We start from the raw sequence: 8,797 nt of genomic DNA on the forward strand, positions 1-8,797 counted from the left end.
TGTAAGTCCTTCCAGATTTCTCTGAAATCCTCCTACTCGTTGTTTCTTTCTTTTTTTAATCAGTTATTTGTTGTTTATTCAGTATTCAGGTTAGTATGACACTTGAGTAATTGGTTGTATCTTTGTATATAGATTCTTTTATATAATACGGAATATATAATATAGAAATTAACATATATATGTGGAGAGAGAGAGAGAGAGAGAGAGAGAGAGAGAGAGAGAGAAAGAAAATCAGGTCTTCTGGAAAGGTGATACATGGGGCAGCATATTCAAAGGCTTTAAAATGGCAGCTCCTTCTGGATTCCCCAAAGAGTATCTGCACTCTTCTTTAAATGGGCCTCCTCCTCTGGATTCAGGGTTACCTTCTCTACATCTGAAATTCCATTGTGCCCCAAGACACAGGGGATACTAAGGAAGACATCTTCATTAATACCATATAGGCCCTTAATCATGGTGGAAATTCGATGCACTCTCCTAAGATTCTTCATGATGCTTTCTGCCAGATCTGCCACAGACAATCCAGTGGCCCAGGAAGTGTAGCCCTTCAGCTTGATCACCTCATAAGCACTTTCAACCACCTGTTTATGAACTTCTTTCCAATTCTCTGAATCAGCATCAGTTCCCAAAGCAGGATAAAGATTCTTCAGAGACACACCAGCAACATTCACACCACTCCATACAGGAAGACTGGAGTCTCCATGTTCCCCAAGGACCCAGCCATGACAACTTGAAGAATGGACACCAAGTCTCTCCCTTGTTAGGTAACAGAAATGGGCAGAATCCAGATTGCAACCACTTCCAATAACACGGTTTTTAGGAAAGCCACTTAGCTTCCAGGCCACATATGTCAAAATATCCACTGGATGGGAAACAATAAGCAGCTTACAATTAGGGAAATATTTAACAATATTGGGGATGATAATTTAAAGATATTTCACATTACGCTGGATCAAATTAAGATGACTTTCTCCCCCCTGTTGATGTACCCCAGCTGTAATGACAACCAGCTTTGAGTTTGCAGTCACACTGTAGTCTTTGCCAGAAACAATTTTGGGTGTTTTGAGGAAAAGGCCACCATGTTAGAGATCTATCATCTCTCCCTTCAGTTTGTCTTCTATGACATCACCTAGGGCACATTTGTCAGCCAAATGCTTCATTAAGCTACTGATGGCACATGCCATGCCAACTGCACCAACCTCAACAACAGTGATCTTGTTTTGGGGAACCTGGTCTTCCTTTAGGACATTCAGAATCAGATGATCCTTGACAGTCGTTGCCATTTATGGGGCAGTCTAGGTTGCTGGTCAGGTTGAGAGGAGATCTGAGTTAGATGTGAGACTGCTGCTCCCAGACTCGCGCCCTGCTCCTCATTTCTTACAGCACAATAGTATTCCATTACATTCACATACCACAACTTGTTCAGTCATTCCCCAATGGATGGGCATCCCCTCAATTTCCAATTCTTTGCCACCACAAAGAAAGCTGCTATAAATATTTGTATACATGTGGGTCCTTTTCCTTCTTCTATGATCTCTGTGGGATACAGACTGTGGGTCAAAGGGCATGCACAGTCCCAAAGCCCTTTGGGGATTCATTTCCTTTTCTAATCATGCATCTCCAAATCTCAAGCCTCAGTCTGTTCTTTACAACCTCCATACATTACTTCTAGTGATCAAGGTGAATGGGACAAAGGTTCCAGATGACAAAAAGAAAAGCGGAGCTGCTCTTTGTCCTTTGCTCTAGTTGTTTGTTGGGTGGTTTGTTTTATTGGGAGAAGGTGGATGTAGGGCAAAGAGAATGATCTTTGACTGGAAGAATGTACCTAATGGTGAGCTGATACTGATGACATATATGTCCCAACCATTGTGCCGGTACTCAGGCCCTCTTCGGCACACCTCTCCCATCAGAATGCACACTCTGCCTCTGAACCTGGGCCTCTAAGAGGTGAGTGTTTGCTTTATCTTTCTTGAAACTAGGTCACCTGTCTCAGCTACCTGGAGGTGAAAGGTCAAGTCATCCATACCCAAGTGAGCCACATTTTTCAGGGCTGTGGTTTAAATTGTATATAGAGGGGCAGCTAGGTGGTGCAGTAGATATAGCACCAGCCCTGGATTCAGGAGGATCTGAGTTCAAATCCGACCTCGGACACTTAACAGCTGTGTGACCCTGAGCAAGTCACTTAACGCCAATTGCCTCACAAAAAAAAAGAAAAAAAATTGTATATAGAAACCAACCAATCAGAACTTATAATGCCCCTGCTATGTTCTAGGCATTGTACAAAGCACAGGATATATAGAAACAAACCCATCCCTGTCCTTGTGGAGCTTAAATTGTAACAAGGGATAACTTGTTACAATTAATAATAAAATGTAATAGTTAGCACATAGACATACAGTATATATATATATATATTTTTTTTTTTAATTTTTGTTTTTGTGGGGCAATGAGAGTTAAGTGACTTGCCCAGGGTCACACAGCTAGTAAGTGTCAAGTGTCTGATACTGGATTTGAACTCAGGTCCTCCTGAATCCAGGGCCAGTGCTTTATCCACTGCGCCACTTAGCTGCCCTCATACAGTATATATAAACTATATTACAAGGCATCTAAAGGGAGGAAGCAGAAAAGGCCAAAGGAACCAGGAAAGGCCCCATGACAAAGGTATCCCTTGGGCTGAGTCCTGCATGAAATAAGAGACTGCAGGAGGCAGAGGCAAGGGAAAAGTGCATTCCAAAGATGAAAGACAGCCGGTGCAAAGGAACATCGATGGGAGGTGGAGGTGAAGAACAGGTAAAAAGGGCCACGGCAGCACATGGGAAACAGAACCTGCTATCAATGAAATCAGCAGCATCTGGTTGGAGCATGTCCTGATCACAGCCAGAAATGAGCTAACTATGGGTTCAGGACTGTACCAAGCTGCACCACCAAGATGGAGCCAAAACCCAGGAACTCCTGCAGAAGGTGTGTCCGATCTAAATCACTGCAACCAGGAGCAAGCCAGGCCTGCCAACAATATCCAAGATTACAGGAGAAATCAGAGTATGATCTGAGCACAAAGCTTCAAATCTAAAAAATGGGGAGGGAAATGTGAATAAACAGAAGAAAATACTGAACATAATGGGAAAAAATACTATAGATGGATAGAAGACAAAAAGACAAACCCAGAAGAAAGCTACTCTAAAGCAAGTCCAAACAGAAGCTCAGAGGGAAAATGGCCTGGCCACAAGGACATAAGAGAATGAAGCAAGAGATACAAAATATGATATTAAGTGAAATGAGACCTAGGGAGGACAAAATGAAAAAGATCATAAAACAGAAAGCGGCCTTACCCAAGAATTGAACTCCCTAAAAACTAATATAGGCCAACCAGAAAACAATAGCTTGATGAGACAAAAAAATATATTATTTCCTGTTCTGTTAAACTTGGCAACTTATATTTTTATAAAAATTCATCCATCTCACTTAGACAGTTTTATTGGCATAGAGTTGGGTGAAAATGCTCCTAATAATTACTTTAATTTCATCTTCATGAATTGTACATTCACCCTTTTCATTTTTGATACTGATAATTTAGGTTTCTTTCTTTCTTTTTTTTTGTGAGGCAATTGGGGTTAAGTGACTTGTTCAGGGTCACACAGCTAGTAAGTGTCAAGTGTCTGAGGCGGGATTTGAACTCAGGTCCTCCTGACTCCAGGGCCAGTACTCTATCCACTGCACCACCTAGCTGCCCCAAGTTTCTTTCTTTTTTTTTTAAATCAATTTAGTTAATGGTTCATCTATTTTACTGATTTTTAAAAACAACCCCTAGTTTTATCTATTAATTCAATGGATTTTTTCACTTTAAATTTTGTCAATCTCACCTCTGATTTTCAAGATTTCTATTTTGGTGCTTAATTGTTTGTTTGTTTTATTTAGTTATATGCCTATCATACCTTGATGAAAGAGTTTAGAGTTAGAAACTTCCGAGTGATATTTTGACTGCATCCCTCAAATTTTGGTATGTTGTCTTATTGTGTGTGTGTGTGTATAACATGGCTAATGCAAAAATGTTTTGCATGATTTCCTATGTATAATGGGTATTGTACATTTTGCCTTCTCAATGGGTGGGGGAGAGGATGGAGGGAGGGAAAAATTTGGTACTAAAAATAAAAATAAAATTGAATTTTGGGGCAGCTAGGTGGCGCAGTGGGTAAAGCACCAGCCCTGGATTCAGGAGGACCTGAGTTCAAATCCAGCCTCAGACACTTAACACTTACTAGTTGTGTGACCCTGGGCAAGTCACTTAACCCCCACTGCCCCGCAAAAAAAAAAATTTGAATTTTAAAAATTAAATAGGGGGAAACGAGGTGGAACTGTAGATAAAGCACCGGCCCTGGATTCAGGAGGACCTGAGTTCAAATCCATCCAGCATCAGACACTAAACACTTACTAGCTATGTGACCCTGGGCAAGTCACTTAACCCTCATTGCTCAGCAAAAATAAATAAATAAGTGCATGAATGCATGAATGTATAAATAAATAAAAGATCTTACAAATCAAAACAGAACATTACATGGAACCACAACCTTGCTTAGTTGCTTATGATTTCTCACAGTTGTTTTGGTGGGTTTTTTTATGATTCTCTTGGCTCCTGTGTTTGTAGCTTTAATGGGGCTAACCTAGAAGCTTCTCCAATAAGATCAGGGGTGAAGCAAGAATGTCTATTATCATCATTAATATTAGTAGAAATGCTAGCAATAGCCATAAGATGATAAAAAAATAAATTGAAGAAATAACCATAGGCAAATAAGAAACAACAAATGTTACTTTTTGAAAATGATATGCTAGTTTACTTAAAGAACCTTAGAGAGTCAACTAAATATCTAATCAAAACAATTAACAACTTCAGCAAAGTTATAGGTTATCAAATAAAGCCACACAAATACCAACAATTCTGCACATTGCCAACAAAGCCCAACAGAAATAGTTAGAGAAATTCCTTTTAAAATAACTGCAAATAGTAAAAAATACTGGAGAATCTACCTGCCAAGAAAAACACAGGAACCACATGAACATAATTACAAAACACTCTTCACACAAGTAAAGACAGATTTAAATAATCAGAAAAATATTCATTGTTCATGGGAAGGCTGAGCCAATATAATAAAAATAACATTATTACCTAAATTAATGTACTTATTCAGTGCCATATCAATTAAACCACCAAAGAATTACTTTACAGAGCTGAAAAAAATAATAAAATTCATCAGAAGAAACAAAAGGTCAAGAATATCAAGGTAACCAGTGGGGGAGGGAAAGGAACATAGCAGTATCAGATCTTAAACTATATTACAGCGGCAGCTAGGTGGCGCAGTGGATAAAGCACCGGCCCTGTATTCAGGAGGACCTGAGTTCAAATACAACCTCAGACACTTGACACTTACTAGCTGTGCGACCCTGGACAAGTCACTTAATCCTCACTGCCCTGCAAAAACAAAACAAAACCAAAAAACCAAAAAACAAAACACCCTATATTACAAAACAGCAATCATCAAAATAATTTGATACCGGGTAACAAATAGAAAGGCTGATCAGTGGAACAAATAAGATACATAATATAAATAAACCAATGAGCACATTAACCTAGTGTTTGATAAACCCAAATTCCCAAGTATCAGGAAGAGAAATCACTATTTAACCAAACTGTCATGGGGTGCAGAGCATCCCAGAATTTCTCTGGGGCACACCGAGGAATCTTCTCCTTGAGAAACTAAACCAGAGGACAGATAATGCCTAGAGAGATAAGCTGAACCAAATCGGACTGAGCTAGCTTGGGATTCCTACCCTTCATTCTGGTCTCCCTTACCCTGGGGAGATAAGTTTGGGTGTGGTTTCGGCCTTTGTGTTCTGAAGAGGGATCTGTAGCCACCCCTCACCCAATTCCTTTAGTCACTACCAGTGGGGGATGGTCCTCCACTCCTCACCCAATTCCCCCAGCTACCACCAGTGGGGGATGGTCCTCTCTCACTAAAGGAACTTTTCACGGGCAGATGGGCCACCCCCATCAGTCCCCTATAAAAGTACTTTCCAGTCTCCTGTTCGAGGAGATTTGGTACCTCTGAGCCATGTGCTTTATGCCAAATCTCCCCATGAAAAGTCCAAGGATTTCTTTCATGGTTTCCCTGCCCCCACCCTTCCCTTCCCTTGCTCCTAAATAAACTATCACCTTATTCTAACTACGTTTTGTGTGCAAGAGGGTGTAATTCTTTAAAGAGGAATTCCTAAGAACCCCAACCCGTACCCCATTTTCCCACCATATCAAAACTGTTGGGAAAACCAAAAAACAGTCTGAAAGAAACTAAATACAGACCAACATTTTATACTGTATTATCAAGAGAAGCTCAAACTGGGTCATAAAGGGTGACATAATAAGCAAATTACTGGGACATGAAGAAGTTACCCGTCAGATCTATGGAAGAGGGAAAGTTAGAGGTTCACAGAAGGTAAAATGGATAATTTTACTTGCATAAAACTAAAAAGTTTTTGCAGAAACAAAACCAATTCAACTAAAATGGGAAGAAAAGCAGGAAGTTGTGGGGGAGAGGAGAACCTTTGAAGTAGGTTTCTCTGATAAAAGTCTCTTTCATAAGGTATGTAAGGAACTGAGTCAAATTTACAAGAATATGAGCTATTCCCAACTCATCAAGGGATATGAATAGGTAGTTTTCATTTTTTTTTAATTTATTTTTTTTTTTTGCGGGGCAATGGGGGCCAAGCGACTTGCCCAGGCTCACACAAGTAGCACGTGTCAAGTGTCAGAGACCGAACCTGAACCCAGGTCCTCCTGAATCCAGGGCCAGTGCTCCATCCACTGCGCCATCCAGCCGCCCCAATAGGTAGTTTTCAAAGGAAGAAATCCAGGCTATCACTAATAATTAGAGAAATGCAAATTAAAACAACTCTGAGCTACCACCCTACACTCATTAGATTGGCTAACATGACAAAAGGAGAAGGATAAATACTGGAGTTGCTGTGGGAAAACAAGTATACTAATGTACTGTTAGCGGAACTGTGAACTAATTCAACCATTTTGGAGTTTTTGGTTTGTTTTGTATTTGGGTTGTTTTGTTGGGCAATTGGGGTTAAGTGACTTGCCCAGGGTCACACAGCTAGCAAGTATTAAGTGTCTGAGGCCGGATTTGAACTCAGGTCCTCCTGACTCCAGGGCCAGTGCTCTATCCACTGTGCCACCTAGATGCCCCAATTCAACCATTTTGGAAAGCGATTGGGACTACACAGAAAAGGGTACTTAACTGTTCATATCCTTTGAACTAGCAACACTGCTACTAGGTCTATACCCTAAAGAGATCAAATAAAGAGGAAAGGAACTTATATATACAAAAATATTTACAGCAACCCTGTTCATAGTGGAAAAAAATTGGAAACTAAGGGGATGTCCATCAATTGGGAAATGTTTGAACAAATTATGGAATATGAATGTGATGGAATGCTATTGTGCTCTAAGAAATGATGAAGGGGATGGTTTCAGAGAAACTTGGGAAAATTTGTATGAACTGGTACAAAATGAATTGAGCAGAACCAGGAAAACAATTTATCCACTAATAACATCATAAAGATAATGAACTTCGAAAGACTTAGTAACTGTGACTGGCATAATGACCAACCACAACTCCAAAGAATGAATGATGAAACATGCCAAGTACCTCCAGAAAGAGAAATGATGGATTCAACATATTGTAGCTTATTTTCTTTTTCTTCCTTCCTTTTTTTTTTTTTTTTTTGGCCACGATTAATACAGGAACTTGTTCTACATGACTATACATATTTGTAATTGATGTTGTTCTTCCTTGCCTTCTCACTGGGTGGAGGAGGTAGCAGAAGGAAGGAGATAATTCAGAACTAAACATAACTGAATCAAAAAAAAATTAATACATAGGAATAAGTGTACATGTCCTTAATATGTTTAAGTAGTATAGATCTGAAATCAAAGCCAGTATTATATGCAGGGAAGAAAGGCTCAGCCTTTCCAGTAAGATCAGGGGTAAAACAAGAATAGCTATCATCACCACTATTATTCAATATAGTTCCAAGAATGAAGCTATAACAGTAAGAAAATTTAAAGCAAATTGAGGAAATAAGGATAAACAAACTATATACATATAAAGATATAGACATGTAAAAAAAACCAACAAAACTATCGCTTTTTTGATGATTATCTTTCCTAAGGAACCTTAAGGTATCAACTAAAAAACCTGAAATTATTTATAATCAGTGAAGTTACAGGATGTTAAATAAACTCACGTAAATCATAGCCTTTCTATCACCAACAAAATACGGCAAGAGAAATTCTATTAAAATTAACTACAGAATATACAAAATATTTAGGAAACAGGCAAATGGGAAAAAAATCTTTACAGAAAGTTTTTTCAGATAAAGGTCTCATGTCCAAGATCTATAGGGAGACAAATAAAATAACAAGAGCCATTTCTTCATTTATAAATGGTCAAAGAATATGAACAGGTAAAGGGGGAAAAAAAGTCCAAGAAATCAACAACCAAAGAAAAAACTTCTCCAAATAACTAATAAGAGACAGAAATCAAACCAGCTCTGAAGTCATAACTCACAACCATCATATTGGAAAAGATAACAAAAAAGAGAGGTTTTTGGAGGGCTTCCAGTAGATAGGCATACCAATGCTAGAGATGTGAATTGGCACACCTATTCTAGAAAGCAATTTTGAATTTTGTCCAAAAATATCACTAATCTGTACATATCCTTTGACCCAATGATTCTACTACTA

At 39.0% G+C, this 8,797-nt stretch overlaps 1 pseudogene; it reads right to left on the reverse strand.

Annotated features, from left to right (window-relative positions):
* Nucleotides 1-278: 278 nt before the first annotated feature.
* Nucleotides 279-1,196, reverse strand: LOC122731554 (annotated as a pseudogene).
* Nucleotides 1,197-8,797: the final 7,601 nt, after the last annotated feature.

This window comes from Dromiciops gliroides, chromosome 6 (assembly GCF_019393635.1).
Source record: "Dromiciops gliroides isolate mDroGli1 chromosome 6, mDroGli1.pri, whole genome shotgun sequence".
Lineage (NCBI taxonomy): Eukaryota > Metazoa > Chordata > Mammalia > Microbiotheria > Microbiotheriidae > Dromiciops > Dromiciops gliroides.